Source organism: Apus apus, chromosome Z, assembly GCF_020740795.1.
Source record: "Apus apus isolate bApuApu2 chromosome Z, bApuApu2.pri.cur, whole genome shotgun sequence".
Classification (NCBI taxonomy): domain Eukaryota; kingdom Metazoa; phylum Chordata; class Aves; order Apodiformes; family Apodidae; genus Apus; species Apus apus.
The window spans coordinates 68,851,250-68,869,066 of record NC_067312.1 but is presented as its reverse complement, the minus strand read 5'-3'; the positions used below and the strand labels follow the sequence as shown (position 1 = coordinate 68,869,066).

At 46.7% G+C, this 17,817-nt stretch overlaps 1 protein-coding gene across 3 annotated transcripts in view; it reads right to left on the bottom strand.

The window, feature by feature from the left end:
- Positions 1–15,174, bottom strand: part of PLPPR1 (phospholipid phosphatase related 1) — a 115,045-nt gene extending 99,871 nt beyond the window's left edge. For all 3 annotated transcript variants that reach the window (XM_051643353.1, XM_051643354.1, XM_051643355.1), the window contains exon 1: positions 14,956–15,174. The gene's annotated coding sequence lies outside the window, so the exon portion shown is untranslated. The remainder of the gene's footprint in view (positions 1–14,955) is intronic.
- Between the last annotated feature and the right edge of the window lie 2,643 nt (positions 15,175–17,817).

Genomic DNA, 17,817 nt, shown 5'->3' with positions numbered 1-17,817 from the left:
CTTCCCAGGTACCGCATTTAGGACGATGCTTAAGCAGGTGGTTACTGGAAACATGAGCTGCTTGGATGCCTGATGTGTACCCACCCAGCAGCAGACAGGCTGCACCTCCAACCACAGACATGGGGACTGGCATAAAAGCATCAGAGCAGTCACATCTCACACTCGATGTCCCCACCTGACAGCAGCAGCCTCCATGTGCTCAGCGGGCCATAGCAGATTGCAGGGTACTAAACTTACCTACAGATGCTTCCAAGTCCCTGAACCATGAGGTAAAGACTCATGACCTAAATGCATCAGAGCACTCACCTCTCCCACTTCTGTCAAGATGATTTATATACCCACCATTTGCTCTATGGCCAAATCACCAAGAAAAGAAACTTCCTGTAGAAGTCTCTCAGTGTTAGCAGCTCTGTAGTGTAACACTACATATTTGAGCAAGCACCAGGTCTTTTTTTTGTCTCAGAGAAACTGATTCAATGTGATTGTCTTTCTGCTATGTTGTGAGACTGGGAGACCAGGCTAGCAAAGCCAGAGTAGATGATGACAGGAAAAAAAAGCCTCAAGGATACACTGAGGGCTAACTCAAAACAGCCAAACACACACTTGGCTGGAAGAGAAATACTGCAATAAATTGGTGTTCCTCACATGTCAGCATGCACAGCCTAAGTGCTGATAAACAAAGACAAGAACTGTCCTGTGAAACTGTCCCTTAGAAAACGTTTCATGTAGGGGCAAGACGGTAACACTAATTACTTCACAGAATCACAGAATGTCTGGGGTTGAAAGGGACCTCTAAAGGTCTCTCTAGGCCACTCCCCCTACAATAAGCAGGGACATCTCACACTAGAACAGATTGCTCAGAGCCCCATCAAGCCTGACCTTGAATGTCTCCAGGGATGAGGCCTCCACCACCTCTCTGGGCAACCCATTCCAGTGATCTGCCACCCTCATATTAAAGAACTTTTTCCTAATGTCCAACCTAAATCTACCCTTCTCTAGCTTGAAACCGTTACCTCTTGACCTGTCATTACCCTCCATTGTGAACAGCTCTTCTGCAGCCTTCTTACAGGCTCCTTTCAGGTATTTCGTCTTTTTTATGTTAATCAAGATAAAACTTAGGTTCTAGGGGGGTTACAGCACTTGCAAATACTGGGTCAAACCTTGATCCCGCTGAGTCAGCAGCTCTACCAGCAAGTTCAAAAGAATCAAAGATCTACCAAATCCTATGAAAAACACCACCATGGTAAGGGGAAAGGTGGTCTCAGAAATAGCATAGCTTCTCCAAAATGGGAATGAGTTGACATTAAAAGGTCTAGCATTTAACTCGAAAATGTGAATACCCACAGATTTCAATTTTCAACAGATCAGTTCTATGAACTGTACGTTCATCCATGGACAGAAACAGAGGGGAAAGAAATGTATGCTTCTCTGGAAGATACTTGTAAAGGTTAGGAGGTCAGCCTAAGTTTGTTCCCAGTGCAGAAGCAGAGGAGAGCCAACAGTGCTGTAGACATACCAGTAAGAAGCTACATGGCCTTAATCCTGATACAGCAGTTTAGAGATCACAGAATATTTGAATGGTTTGGGTTGGAAAGGATGCTAAAGGTTATCTAGTTTCAGCCCACCTGAAACCAGGAACACCTCCCACTACACCAGACTGCTCCAAGCTCCATCCAGCCTGGCTTTGAACACTTCCAGGGATGGGGCATCCACAACTTCCCTGGGCAATCTGTGCCTGTGTCTCACCACCCTCATAGTGAAGAATTTCTTCCTAACGTCTAATCTCAGTCTACCCTCTTCCAGTTAAAAGCTGTTACCCTTTGTCCTATCACTACACACTCATGTAAAAAGTCTCTCCCCAGCTTTTCTGGATCATCACCTCTGGGCTTGCTCCAACAGTTCCATGTCCTTCTTGTGCTGGGAGCTCCAGAACTGGACAGAGTACTGCAGGTGGGGTCTCATGAGAGCATAGGGTGAGAATCCCCTCCCTTGACCTGCTGGTCATGCTTCTGATGCAGCTGTTCTGTGGTAAACATACACAAGTACAGACCCCAGGAAAAAGTGGGGAGATCCTGTCTTCTGCCTTCTGCCCTCCCCCTCAAAGTCCAGCTGTACCTGTGGTCACTCATATTTGTCACACATGGATACACTACACATACATTAATGTGGAGCTTTGCAGGGCTTTGGGGATAACAGTTATACCCTCCCAGCACCTCACCAATTGCTTGCACACTGTCACTGCTCAGCTGCTGTTCCCAGAAAACTGATAAAATAGGGCACAAACTGCTTCCGCTACACTATCAGAGAGGTAGAGAGAAGTTCTGAAAACGAGTTTCTAACTCCCACCTGTCACTCACCTGAACTGAAATATTTCCCTTACCACTCTGCGCAACTCATCAGCAAAATCTTCCAGCAGAAGAATTGTTTGAAGGCTTGAAAGCAAATAATTGTAAGAAGTACCAGTCTTGAATCACTGATGATTTGACCAAAACTTTTGAGGCTCTAACTGAGGCTGTTAAGGCTTAAAACAAACTCCAATCTGCAGTAGCTACCAAGAATGCCTCAAATCATACTTGCAAGTAACTTCAGTTTACCTTTATTACATAACACAGTTACTGAGGAAGTTTCAGTTTCCTCCTGTCATCGTCACAGATAGATGAAAACAAAACTGAAAGAGACAAAAGTAAATAGGAACTGAGAAGACCAGTGTGATGTTAAGGAAGGCCAAGGATGGGCACCCCAAGCAAGGTCAGAGAACACCATACTCCTACAGTAGCCAAGCTGAGAACAAACCTGAAAAGGACCCGACTCTTGACAGGTAGGCTGTTGAGGGCTTTGCCACAGAATACATACAAGTAAACGAACCCCAGGAGAGTTGCAGGACTCACAGAGTGACACCAGAGTAGCCATGTAAAGCAAAAAAGGCTTGTGTCTAAGGTACATAAGCTGTTGTTGAGGAGGATGATGGCAATGAACATGACTGCTTTGAGTCCTGAGATGGACACCTCACAAGTCTGGCTTCAGGGCAACAGACATGGACAGAGGAGAAAAACTGTCTTTTCCTGTTACAAGAGGATGGAGGACAGGACAAGGGACAAAATAACACATACAGATGACACACTGGCATGAGGTCTAGCAGGAGTCAGGTATCCTAACCTCCTAGTTCTCTCTCCTTCCCTCTGCCCACAGAGCCATTCCATGCCAATCAAAACCCAATTAGTTATTGACACTAGCTCTTCACTGAGGAACGGACTGCAAAAATCTCAAAATGTGCTTCTCTGTCCTGTGGTTTGACACGAGCTTTACTTGAAACACTCACTGTGCTCTCTCCGTTCTGATTAACATACAGTTTACTGCCTGACTCATTTACCTCTCCTTGCATAAGGAGGAGAGATGTAGATTTTATTCCTACCTTTCTATTTTCCTTGTAAATGCTTAACAATTGAGATAAATACTTCTCCCTTTTTCATATTTTTTTTTTCTGCATCATTGACTGGCTCCTGCTGATGATCACCAAGCTAAATGAAATTCTACAAGCAGTAATAGTCAGTATTTTGCTATGGCTATATATCTTTACCTTGAATAACAAGAAATAGAAATGGCATCTTTAAAATGAATGCTTTCTATTCTTCCACTGTACAGTAAGATTTTTTTTAAAAAATCATTGCACATCAGATCAATGCAAACAGTAAGTACTCCATGGTAAAACTTAGGATTAGACCTTTGTAATGTGATATGAAGCTGAACAGCTGTTTTACTATCCCTCTATACCAGGGCAAACATCTTGGAATCAGGAATCAGCATGATCTCGGCAGGAACTTAAGAGCCAAAGAAATATGTATCAAAAGAATAATGAGAAGGAGCTACCACTCAACAAATCATTCTGTTCTTTCAACAATTGTAATTTCTTAAGTCTTCCTGTTTGGAACTCGTGTTGCTCACATTTAAAAGCATATTTTCCTGCCCCATAACAGGAGTACAGCAACCAAACACCTGCTCTCTGGAGCATGCATTTTAGATCTCTGAAGCCATTTCACTGAGATTTTCAGCCAAGAAGCACATGAGTAACTTTGAACCAGATGAAGTCATTCTCAAGGACTGAGATACATCCATCAGACCAGGTCTCTGACAGCAGCATAAACTGTCTCCACTGTATAAATGAAGCCAGGGGAGGAATTCTTGAGATAATGAAGCCTTGCCGTTATAAAAGGATGGCAACATTAATAATTTAAGAAGGTGTTATGAAGATGTTAGTTTCTCAAGAAGAAATGACTGAGGGAGACAGGGTTGTATGTTAGCCAAGGTGAGTTCTGCTAAGCAAACAAAGACTTACAGGGAACAGTCTGTCCTAAACCACAAGTAGCTATTTCTAGTCTGAAAAAAAACCCCTTAAAATTCTTTAAAAAAAAAAATAATTCAAATTTGGTCAGAATTTCCTTCCTGATAATGCTGAAGTGAAGTCCATGGTGGAAAACTGCAGTCACTGGGTATGTATCACCATCATCAATGCCATATTCTCCCCTTTGGTTGTTAATCCCTCTTAGCAATGTTACATTAGCCACAGACCAAAGAAAAAGTGCTGTCTCAAGAGGGAATTGACATTGTGGACTGAAGTCTTACTGGTTGATGGTCTGCTAGACATGGATGAATAATACAAATTTCAAAGTCACATGCTGAAGTAACAACATATTCCTAATTTTGCCCTAAATCCAGATCACCAGGAATGATACTGAGGTCCACCCCTAAGTTAATTTTGCCTGATCTGAGATGGAATACAGTTTATGGCAACTAATAATTAATACTACAACTATTAGCTATTTTCAAATAACATCAATTATCTGATATAATTACAATTCCTTTTGAGCATTGAAAGAAGGTTTATAGGGCTGCTGGAGTAAAAGACATTACATGCTGAGCTTCTTCTCCAATGGATTACTTGGTCTTATAACAGCTTTGTTTTCTCTCTGAGCACCATAGTGGTGCTGATTCCAACGACATGGGCATTTCACTAGATAAATGCAGATCATCATGTACTGGAAAATACAAACTATCATGCCTAAAGGATATACAGAAATACAGAGCTATCAGTATTGAAAAAATGTCAGCAAGCTTATTTACCTTTTCCTTGACCTATATATTCCTAGGTAGAGAATGAAGCTGGCAGGAGGACAACAAGGTCAATGACAGTTACTAATTTTTTTTGCCATTCCAGTCAAAGCCTCTTTCTGTTACTCTTTGTTTAGCCTGACATTAATATTTCTTCAGGCAAATAACTTATCCATGACTTGCGGTGATCAGAAATGAGGTCCGATGTCATGCTTAGGCTACAAGATTGTTACAGCTTTCAAAAAGAAAAAGTGTCTCAATCTTTTATTTCCAGAGCTATTCCAGAGTTTCCAGTGAAACTGTGGAATCCAAAGGGAAGAGCAGCAGAGAGGCGTGGGGAGCTGCTCTTGGCCAACAACTCCAGCAGGTTCATTCAAAATTGAAATCCGGGTGAATAAGTTTTTACAGAAAGAACCTGCAAACCATAAAGAGATAAAATAGTGGTACAAGGCAAAAAAAAAAAAAAAAAAAAATTGTCTACCTGAAATGACACTACGTTTTCTTCCTGTTAGCAAGAAAAAAACTTATGGCTCAGGACAACCCAAAACCCAGTTTGCAGCTCTCCTATTTTATCTCTTCTTTCTGTCATGGAACCACAAACAGGAAAATCTCTGTAAGAACAAGTTAATGAACACAGACACACGGGACCTTCACCGGTTTGTTGCTTCAAGCTCCATATCCCTTTGATTACTCTAGATACCAAAGTCAAAAGTAGAATCTTCTCTGCCAAACTCAAGACACCAACACAACTATTGTGGTTTGGGCCCAACACGACAACCAAGGAACAGCCCCATGGCCACTCACTCAATTCCCCACACACACACTCTGAGATGAGGAGGACAAAGCTCCTGGGTTGAGACAAAGGACAAGGAGGGTTCTTCACCCATTAAGGTCCTGGGCAAAACAGACTCAACTTGGGGAAAAAATAATCATTTAATTTCACACGAATCAAACACACACAGGACACAACACACAGAGCAGGGCTTGCATATGTTACCCCACCCCTCCCTTCTTCCCAGCCCCAAATCCCTTTGTTCCCGGTTTCTCTCCCTCCTTCCCCCCAGCAGCACAGGGGGATGGGGATGGGGTTTAGAGTCAGTTCACAGGCTGGTGGTTCCTGCTGCTCCTTCCTCCTCAGGAAGGAGGATTCCTTACAGACCTTCCCTGCTTCCCCACAGGGTGCCTCCCATGGGAGAGAGTCCTCCACGAACCTCTCCTTCATGAGTCCTTCCCACCAGGTCCGGAGCTGCTCCAGCCTGGGCTTCCCACAGAGTCATGGGCTGCTCAGGGAACAGCCACCTCCCCTGGCTCCGGGGTCTTCCAAAGCTGCGTAATCAGAGTCCACTGGCAGCAAATCCATGGGCCACAAAATCCAAGTCCACTGGCCAAGTTCACCCCTCTGGTCACCTTCAGGGAATGTTCCACCCTGTTCCTCCACGAGTGCAGGAGGGGACAGCTGCCAGCTCGCCATGGGTTGCAGGGAAACTTCTGCTTGGGCACCTTCTTCCCCTTCTTCCTCACCAACCACTAGCACTGGTCTCCTTCCCCAACACAGCTCCTCTCCTCCTCCTTCTCTGCACAGCTCTTACCTCAGATCTTTCCTACGTTAATCACTGAGGTGCATCCATTGTCCCTCTGATGACTCCTTGGCTGGGTTTGGAGCAGGGGGAGCTTCTCAGCTTCTCACCTGAACCACCCTGGGGCCCTTCTCCTGCTACCAAAAAACCCACCAAACCAAACCACAACAACAACATAGAAATAGATAAATCCTCACACTCTCCACTGGAAATAAACAATGAAAACAAAAAACCCTAAGGCAATTAAAAATGGTGGATCGTTTTATATTTGCAATTTTAAGTCAACATAAACCAAATCCTCCAAAAAACAGTACAGAAAAAAAAAAATTGTGCACATAATATTTCTGCTCAATGTTTTGGGCCAAAACTTCTCAGAACTGAGTAATTTTTGGCAGAAATCTGTATGTTCCCGAATTTTATTTTGCTATGGAAACTGCCCACATAAGACAAAGTCAGAGACTAGCCAGTTCTAGTCAAAATTTCCTCCATATTTACACAAGTCATACAAGTTAATGATTGGCATGTACTCCTTGAACAGTTTCTCTTTAAAGATCATTCCTTGTAGCACAGACACTAACACTTGTGAAGTAGTTTTATTCTGCAGCCCTCTTGCAGAATCTCCTGGCTGATACAAGTGGTACACAGCCCAGCTCCAGTACCCCCTAAGAAAGCTCAACCCAGCCACCTCCTGTGGGTGGGCCAGGTGCTGTTTTGCTTATGTGTATTGCATCTCCTCTAGGGTGGGTGGCAGGACAGATGAATGTGGCCTTATGCTGGATTTACATTGCCTTTACACCTTCTGTATTAAGCTCAAGCTCAGCATCACCAAACCCCTCCGCTTCTTCCTTCGCAGTGGCCTCTGCCATTATCTACCTAAGAAACTCAAAAATTCCCAAGTTATTTCTCATACACCCGGGTCACTGGCTTCACACACAGGGGACACACAAGAGCAGAAGCAGATGTACTACTGTATGTGACAACCCCACTTGAACCATGTCCTCTCTCCATTCACTGCTGTAGCAGTGCCTGAAATCATGATGCACCTGTGATTCTTCTCCTGTGTTTCTGGCAGCCTCACAGTAGCAATGTGGTTGCAGTGCACAACCCATGACCCAGCTCTGCTTTTCCCAACACCACAGGCTGCTGCTGCAAAGGGCTGCCCTTGGCTTGATGCTCGTTAGGACAGAAAACCAACCTGCACCCAACACAGCGAGGCCACCACTTTGTGTCTGCAGACTGTCTCTGCATTGGGAGCACGCAGCCCCGTGCAGCCAGCAAGCAGGAGGGTCTCAGTGAAACCTGGGAGAAGCTGTGTATTTCCTGAATGGTGTTTTATTTTTCTGGTATTTTATCTGCTGAAAGACATTACCTCCTCCTACTGTCTTTAATGACTGATTAATTGTGTTACATCTTTCCAAATAACATTCCCTGTATTCTTAAGATAAACAAGACTAACTTGTCTGAGTGATGCAAGATTGTGAAACCTTCATCAGTTTGTGGCATACGTTTGCACTGGGGAGACCTGCAATTCCCCTGACTCAGCCCAGTTTTAGAAGCATAAAGCTGAACTGACTGACCTGGTCCTGCTCTTACGAAGCAACTATCACCACATGTTTTGTAAAGTGGACCCCTTTCTACCAGCAACTCAAATCCTGAAATACCCTGACTACAAACATGATCCACTGTGAATTAGTTTTTAGCAACCTGTTCCTTAAAATCTGTTCCACTTTCAGCTGGGTAGATTCCAGCCAGTAGTTCTGCAAACTATAAAAGGTTTTGAGATACCTGACATACCTCTAAGTCACACCAAAAAGCTGTGGGAACACTCCTGTTCAGCACACACAGGTTTTCTCCCTCCTTGATGGAGTGTTCCCAGCATGGGGGCTGGTGAGACACCTCCCCAGGTACCTCTTCATCAGGAGCAGCCAGTGGGCACCATCCTTATAAAGAAGCAAATGACATTTTGGGGTCCTGTGCAGTCTACTGGAGCAGTCATCCCACAGCCCTGTGTTTTGTAGGCTGTGCCAGCTGCCCCTCCCCAGGTCTGACTGAGGTGGCACTGGATTGCACGAGCAGGGCCAAGGCCAGGACAGGGGCAGGAAACGGCTCTTGCATAGGAGAGCAGGGGTTTGCTCAGCGGGCTTGCTCTGCAAGAGGGAAAGTATCCTGCATAAGACGGTGTAAACACTTCTTCTGGCTTTGTCTATCCAAACAGATGGATAGATGGCCTTCCAAGCCAGGTTGGATGGGGCTTGGAGCAACCTGGTGTAGTGGGAAGTGTTCCTGGCCATGGCAGAGGGGTTGGAACTAGATGATCTTTAAGGTGCTTTCCAACCCAAACCATTCTATGATGCTGCTATGACACGTGGCACTGCCATCAGAAGTCTGTTATTTTGACAGTTTACTGACTGTGTTTCAATGGTACAAGCAAGCTCTGAGCACAAAGGGGTGTGATTTAGGTGTTTTAGGGAAGAAAAGGTTTTTAGATGACTCTCCAGTCTTCCAATACTTTTCCTTTCTCCTGTAAATGGTTCTCACGGAATGCTCTAAAAATCCCAGCTGCATTTTATGAAATTAAACCTTTCAAGTTCGTTGCTGAATATCTCAGTCAATTTAAAAACAAATAGCTAATGCAAACTGAGTTTCTTTCAGTCATGCACTGTTGAACACTCTCTCCATGCACAAGGAATGGAAAAAGAGCTGGAGTAAGTAGACAAATAAGTTACAATAGAAGAGCTACCAGTAATTACTCAGCAAATGCAATAAATTGTTGTCTATCTGGAAATTACACATACTTCATTTTGTTGTCAGAGAGTATTTTACAAGCGTGGGTGACAGAAGCATGCAGCAGAATACAAATGCGATATGACTGCCTTTTGCAGTACGTGTGTTTCCATCAAAGTTGGATTTTTTTCTCATCCTTCTCTCCTTTTGATTGATTTAAACTGATGGATGGTGAAGCAGGATTCTGAATTCACTGGTGCCTCAGCAAAGCAGTAAAAAGCAACACAAGAAACATCTATAAAAATTCATGTTGAAATCTCATGCTGTATTTGAGTTACTGAACAGGTCAGTTCTAAGAGAGCCTAACCCTCAGCTTCTCTAGAAACCCATAAGCTTTGACAAACTGAGTAGCCACGCAGGACCACTCAGATGAGGCTATGCTGGGGGCACCAAGCTTACACAAGCTTACACAGTGTCTGACTTCAGAGAGGCTTAGGAATAAGGCTGGATTTAGCAATTGTTACGGAGTTCAATTTTAAAATCAGTTCTGCCTTCTAAGATCATAGAATCATAGAATGGTTAAGGTTGGAAGAGACCTTAAGGGTCATGAGGTTTCAACGTTCCTGCTATGAGCCAGGACACCTCCCACTAGACCAGGTTGTACAAAGCCTTTATAATAGCGATAGTAGTGGATAATGCTGGTGATATTATAATAATAGAGACAATAGTGGACTTGGAGACATTAACAGTCAGTGTCTCACAGACATTTGCCATGAATTCTGCAAATCCTCTGTCATCAATAAAAGCCATTAACTCTAAATATTGCTCCTCCATAGGATAACTTTCCTGAGCAAAGAATCAGCCCTCCACTTGCTAGAACACAACAAAGAGAAAATAAAAATCAAAGGAAAGGTGCATTGTCAAGGCTATTTAAACAAATGGCTCAAAGGAGTAGAGGATGAGTGGCAAACAACCACCCTGTATTGTCACAAATACAAGTGACACCTTTAAACAAAGAAAAGCAGAAAACTTACTCCAAATGCAAAGGATGTCCAAGCCCACGGATAACTTTAAACCTCTATCTGGCAGAGACAACTCTGTTAGTTGGCAGTGAATGGGATGCCTTTACATTTGTGCTGGTCCTCAGATCCCTAGAGGACACAGCAAATCAATGACAAGCACGTTTGTGCACATGGATCTGACTTGAAGCCAGTTCTCATCCTGGTTAAGATATGGGAACAACACAGCATGAAGCCTTCAGAAAAATGGATCAAAACACTGTCCTGTACGTGTAAGTCCACTCTGTCTCCAGTCCCTACCTGTGGCCACCTCTTTCTGACTAATTACATCCTCAATCACTCCCTCATGATGTTCACTATAACCAGAAGGATGGCAGCTGCACACGACACAATCAGACACTGCCATGGGATGTCCTGCACCCAGCATTAGCAAAGTTGGACCCTTTTGAAATAAGAAAACAGAAACCCACCTGGGTAACAAACGTCACCTTGTATTTCAAGAGAATGGACAGACTGTGGTCCACTTGCTTATTAGAAATAAAACTCAGGTAACACCACAGAGATCACTCCATGAATGATGCTACCCTCCATTCCCTACAAATGCAATTAATTGCCCCCACACTGTTCGAGGTGATTCAGGCCATGGAGAACAAGGTCTGACTGCTGACAACACAGACAGGTGGTTCAGCACAGCTTCAACAGTGCTTTGGGTACAGGCTACCAATGCATCAGGCTTTCCAAAAACGGAGGAAAGAGGTACATGTTGACCCCACATCTAACAACCAGCTAATGATTACTCAGAGTAGCTACTGATTCTGTACCCTCCCTTTTTAAACCTTTGTTTGAGCCATCCAATAGACACTGACAGTAGCATCATTTTAACAAAAGCATGAGATTTCCAGAACCAGGACATGCCTCATGAACAACAATGCCACTCATAACTGCTCTCTCAGCTGCTGCCAAGCAAGCAGTTCTGAAAAGCACCATTGAAAAGCAAGTTTCACCCTGGATATGCAAACCCAGCAAACAATGCCTGAAGGGGTAAAAGGGGGTATGTGAGCAAGCTGCAACACCGATTTTGCACACTAGTAGCAATAAACGTGTTGGTCCTTAGTTTTGTGTTTATGTCCCATCCAAACTTAGACCTATTAAAAACTCCGGGAGCTTTGGGTGTTCAGAGAACAACTGGGTTTGCAGATACATTTGTACCCAGTCTTTTCTGTATGTGAGCAGATTTAAACAACCAAAGCAAGATAAAACAAAATCCTGAAAGCATGACCTGTGAATACTGCAGGGCTACAACTGCAGAACATAGTGTAAAATCAAGCCAGGCTATCTGAAGAGAGATGATTTGCTCCAGAGTTGGGAAATTCAAAGCACAGAGCATTGCAGACCCCTCATTTACAGCCTCAACAGACATCATGCAGCAACTTCTGGAGAACTAACCTCCCACTGCCAACCAAGCTGGCAGAACAAAACTGAACCTGATGAAGCCACATGGGTATCTCACCTGGGAAAGAAAGGGCTAAAAACCAGGCAAAGTCCTCAAGACTTCAGCTGTTGTAAGCAGGGGTGTTCTCACTTCCTAAGAAATAATGACTGATTCCAGTCTCAGAACAAGGTGGTACAGCTGATTTCAGCAGGCTTTTGTGAAAACTAGAGGAAAACTGACTGTATAACAAGATTTGTTTGGCATAAACCAGGAGAGAGAGGCAACAAGCTGACAAAGGCTTCTGGCATCAGCGCTACAGAATTTGTCTTTGTTCTACCTTTAGGAATCAATGACAAGGGAAAATCATCTTCAAGACAGATCTCTTGAAAAGTCACCAAGTTACAAAGCTAGTGTTTTGCCATAACTTCAACCTCAAGAAGGTCAGCACAAGTGGATTAAAAAAACAAACAAACAAACAAAAAAAACCAGCTTATTTCAAGCACTGATGATATGTAACTATTTTCCATTAGGGAAGACTGCATATCTTGACAGCCCAGTTCCATGGTAACTGACAATTTCACAATAAAACCCCAGTTAAAGTGATACTCACAATAAGTCCTGCTGAACACAACTCAAAAAACACACCTCCTCCATGCTGTTATATTTATCTGCAGAACTGCAAGATATTTGTGGCTGCAGAAAGTGTTAAGAAGAAAAATTGGGAAAGAAAAAGAAAATAAAAAGAAAAAATTGGGAAGAAAAATCTACTAGAAAGTAGACTAATCAGTTTGACATACTATCTCATGAAGTAACAGTTATGGAAAAGTTTCCTGATTTAAAAAAGTCCTCAAAACAACGAAGTGCATCTAGATGCCTACCACTCAAGAAAGAAGCAGGAAAGGGTGAGCGAAGGAAAAAAAATTGGAAGTTTTTAATGTCAAAGAAATGGAGGGTACAATATCAGAAGTATAAAAAAGACAGCTATGGTGCAACTGCGCATTCAAAAACCTCCTCCTGCTACTGAAGTCGCTCAATTCCATCAAAAGATGTCTCCAGTTACAGACCCGGCAAAAGGTTCTGTAACTGAGCAGATGTGACTGCACAGCTGAGGAATTAAGGATATGGTTCCCCATCAGCTCTTTCCTCTGATTTCTCATCAATCAGGAAAAAAAGCAGGAAAATAGGGGGGGAATGTCTTTTTGTGTTTGTTGAAACAGGTAAAATAGGTTAATAAGGACCAACAACTGGCACATGTTTGCCTAGTAAGCCTATGTATTCTGAAACACATTAACATCCACCATCAGAGGAGAAACAGCAATGAGTATCACCCTTGCTGTTACACGTGGGCTGAGCATGTTTTTCAGCTGGTTTTCCACCCAGGGTGAGCATAAGCCAACACTGAAATGTGCCACGTGACAGCTGGCAATGAAGGTTGAGGACAGGAGGGAATACAAATAAATAAGGGGAGGTAGTAAGGAGTGGTTGTCATAGCTCCCAGCACTTGACAGATCCTCAGCTGATGAAAATGTCCTTTTTTCCCCTCTTGTGCCAAGTCTCCAAAACAGGTTCTCCTCCTGTACAGTACATTCAAACTTACCTATGGACAAATGCAGAAACTAGATATTTGTGCCTGTCTTTCTTTTTAGGAGTAGCCCCTCAAAAAAAATCACACCTGGGAGCAGTAAGATGACTTTAAAAACAGGAAGGTCCACAGCAATGGCCTTGGACAACACTGCATCTTGAAACTGAGAGGTGGGGGACAATCTCAGCAGACTCTGCCTCAGGGGTAACCCCTTCTGTCCCAAGTTAAGCACAAGAGCCCACTGCACAAAACAGAAAGGTTTCATGCAACGATCTTCATTGTGCCCGAGCAGAAACAGGCAGAAATCTGAGCAGAGAGCCATGACCTCTGCTTTGCCTCACTGTACTCATCCCATTTGCAGCAGGGAGGATGTCATCTGAGGTCCACGTTCTGTCCCAGGTGTCTTCATGCCCCCACAAAGACCACATCAAGTGCAGGACCAACACTGTTACTCTAACCCGTCTGTTTCTGACGTAGAGGGATCAAGAGAACTATTGTACTACCTCAAGGAAATCTCATCTCACTCCTCGGGAGCTTTAAAAGCCAAGCGGAGCAAAGCGCTGGCAATTCATTCCTTTTGGCACCACCTCGGTTTTCCAGAGAGACGCAAAACCCCCTCAGGCTCCGGTCTCCCGAGACGTCCAACCAAACCCGACAAGGGGCATCGCATCCCCCGCAGCCTGTCATTCCTTCATCTCCGCTCCAAACCGCCTTTTCCCCGCACGCCGCGTCCGCACCAGGCCCCGCAGCCCCCCGAGGGTCCGGGGGGGGGGGGGTGTCACCGCACGGCCGGGGTCGCGGTGCCCGCGGGATGGAGGGCACACCCCGCCCCACCGACGGCCGCGGGCAGCACCGCTCCCGGCCCCGCTCCCGCGGCACGGCCAGCCCAGGGATTTCCCCGCAGAGCAAGGAAAGGTGTTTCCACACCAACACCTCCCCCCTCCAGGGACACCGACCCGGACACCTCCGGGGGGGGGGGGGGGGGGGACGGGGGGCACCAGCTTTGCCCAGCCCCACCGAAGCGGTGGTGAAGCACCCGAAAACGGGTTTGGGGGGGGGGGTATCCCGTGGGGAAGGAGCCCCTCTGCACGGGCACCGCGCTCACCGTGTGCCTGCCAGCACGGCTCTGTCCCCAGCCAGCCCTGCCGCGCCATGTGGCGGGGTCCGCACCGACACCCCCCCCACCCCCGCACCGACCCCCCGCCTGGTGCCAGCTCCCCGGGCTCTGCCTCCCGCCCCACCCCCCTCCGGGGGTGCTGAAGGTGCAGAACACAAACCCGTCAGCTCCCGCATCCCAGGAACGCGGCGGGGGAGGGGGGGGGGAGAGGAAGAGCAGCAGAACCGCCGCGCCTCCCGGTCCCCGCAGCCTCCAGGGCCGTGCCGGGCTCCTGCCGCTCCGCCGAGCGCCCCGGGACACGGTGCCGCACCGAGGCCCCTCTGGCAGCGGGGTCCTCCCGCAGGCAGCCCCGCACCGCACCCGCAGCCCCGCACCCGCAGCCCCGCAGCCCGGCTCACCCCGCCGCGCCGCGGTCTCCATGCCGGGTGGGCATCGCGGTCCGCCCTCCCTCCTCAGCGCGGCGGAGAAGGGGCGGGGGCCGGGGACGCCCTCCCTTTTTCCTCCTTCTTCTTCCTTCTCGCCCCTTCCCGCTGGTCTTCCCCTCTCCCTAACGATGCCCGGAGAACAACCGGCGCGGCTCCTTCCCCATCGCCCGCCTCGCCTCCTCTGCCTCCCCGCACGCCAGACCCGGCTCTCAGCCCCCCGCCCGGCTGCCGAGCGGAGGGAGGGGACAGGGGCGGGCAGAGGGGAGGGACCGGGGTCCCCCCGCTGGACACGGCCGCGGTTCCCCCCCCTTTCACCCGCCCAGGACCCCTCCTTTGTGCCGGAGCCCCCGGCCCCGGGGCTTTCTCCGCTCTCACACGCGGCGGGGATGGGCAGCAAGATTCGGCAATCGCTGCTCCGACAGCCCCCGCCGTCTGTGTCGCACCCCGGGCACCGCTGTGGCGGGCATAGAGCTCCGGTGGTTTCACCCGGCACGACCACAGGCTGGACTCTGCTCCCACCCCAACCGAGAGAGGGGGAGGAGAACGAACCCGAAGCCAAAAGACAGAGGGTTGAGATCTGGGTGACCCGTAGCAGCGCCGGTGTTGTTACAGGGACCCTTCACAGAGAGGCTGTCACGGGTCTGACAACCTGTCCCTACAGATGCTCTGGGTTGGAGGACCCTCGCAGCCTGGAGGGAGCACCGAGCATGCTGAGGGCAGCAGGGTGGGATCTGGGCCCTGCTCCAGACCTTGGCATAGCTGATGTGCCTCCTTCCCCCCATGCCTTGCTGTGCAAGCACAGGGCGTGGGGCAGGGCTGCCGACCACGGCTGCTGCACGCTGTTCTGGACCCCTGCTCCACAGCCGAGCCTTGCCCCATCCACCTGAGCAGCTCTTGCCGTGCAGGAGCTGTGGGGCCACTCTGAGCTCATGGGACCTGACACAACCTATCCTCAGCAACCTGTCACAGTCTCAGGGATACCACACCACGAGTAGCTTCTGCTTGCTTGGTCTCGGGCTCAGATTTCCCTCCAAGTCACAGATGTGTTACTATTATAAGTGAGAATGGTACAACTCCAACTATTTAGATGTAAGCCAAATTCCTAGTTCGTTGGGCAAAGAAAAGGTGACCCAGGAGTTTTTCTAGTGCAAATGAGCATGGAGTCCTGGCTTCCCACAAGCATGTGAAGTGCTCTTGCCAAAATGCCTCAACAGTAAAATGCAAAAAAAAAAAAAAAAATAGCACCCACAAGCTAGAGTAAATAGTGAAAACAATTTTTTTCTCTGTGTAGCTTCATTCCTCAGTTGCCAAGGTAGCCAAAGCAGAAGCATTTCTGGGTACTTCACTACCCAGCCCTCTCCCCATTTCCCAGAGGGGGAGGACAGTGCCACACGGCAGGGAGGTGACTTGCCCACGATCACCAGAAAGCCTCAACTGAACCCCACCAGCATCACGGGCCACATGGGCTGAGAGGCACAAACAGACACATAGTGTAAAGTTAACCACTTAAGGCAGCCAAGCATTAAGTTCTGTCTGCTGCAATGCAGAGGAAAACAGATTTCTGTACCCACAGCCCTTTTCCTTTGTAAGACATCAGGAGGACAGGCACAGCCCACTGAACATACCTCAACTGTAGGAGAGAGGTACTCTGAGCAGTGCAACTGCATGGGCAGCACTGGTCTGATTGTACCAGAAGACTGATATTCACCCAACAGATCAACCAAGTTAATTAGAAGAAGAACTGATTGGAAAGCAACATGAACATGTCTTCTTTGCAGCTTTACAACCCTGTAGTTTAATCTTTTCTTTCAGGTCTCTCCGCAACAGAATTGGCACCTACCACCCTTGGTGGATGCAGAGAGGGCAGAGGGAAATGAAAACACCACCATGCCTTTCTGCTGTTTCCCCACTTTGCATCAGCAGCAAGCCCAGCTACAGCAGGGCAGGAAGGCAAGGTTGCTTTTTCCTCCTGCTTTTTGGTCATATGGATTGCTGACCTGCTTGTCATTTCAAGAAAGCTCAGCAGGGCTTGAGCTTTTTCTTCCTAATGTGAGCATGGCATGGCTTGGGTGGAGCTACAGCAGTAGCAACAAGGGCTATTTTTAGCCTAAAGTAGGCCAGGCACTCCAGAAGACATTAATAGGGGGAACATCTGAGAATAAAATAAGCAAACAAAACAGAAAACAAACTGAGAAATGTAAACAAGGATCATATTTTACCAGAAGCACCTGCTAAATAGTAAACACGTAGAAACTGGATCCTGTGTCTCAAGGGACGTGACCCCACCACACCAAAACCAAACAGATGCAACCTCTCAACAGTATGTGTAGCCTTCGGAACAGCCAAAACACCTTGTTTTAGTGCCACACATCTGGACTGGGATTTTTTTAGAAATGTCCAATTCAGCAGTTTTCAGCATGCATTAATTTCCCAGGGGAAGCATCCTTATCTTGGTAATTTCAGTAGGTATTAATCCTCTTCTTAGAATTTGGTGCTCATCTGTCTTTTGAATCGCAGTGTAACTGGTACCCAAAGTTTATCAAAACTGGTTTCCCAACTTGTTGGGAGAGTACCTCCCCACATTTGTTAGTGAAACCCAGTAGACAAGGTGCTGCTCTCTACCTGCAGCTCTCCATAGTAAGCAGAAGAAAGAGGTACGGGTAAGTACTGCAGAAGAAAGATTCTGGTTTTGTTTGGTTTTTTTTTTTTTTACAAACTTCAGGTTTTTATCAATAATCATTTCAGTGGGAGACACAGATATCTATCAACTCCTTCACCTAGTATTGGACTTGAAGGACTAGATTGCAATAGTTCATCAGTCTGTAAATCTTCACG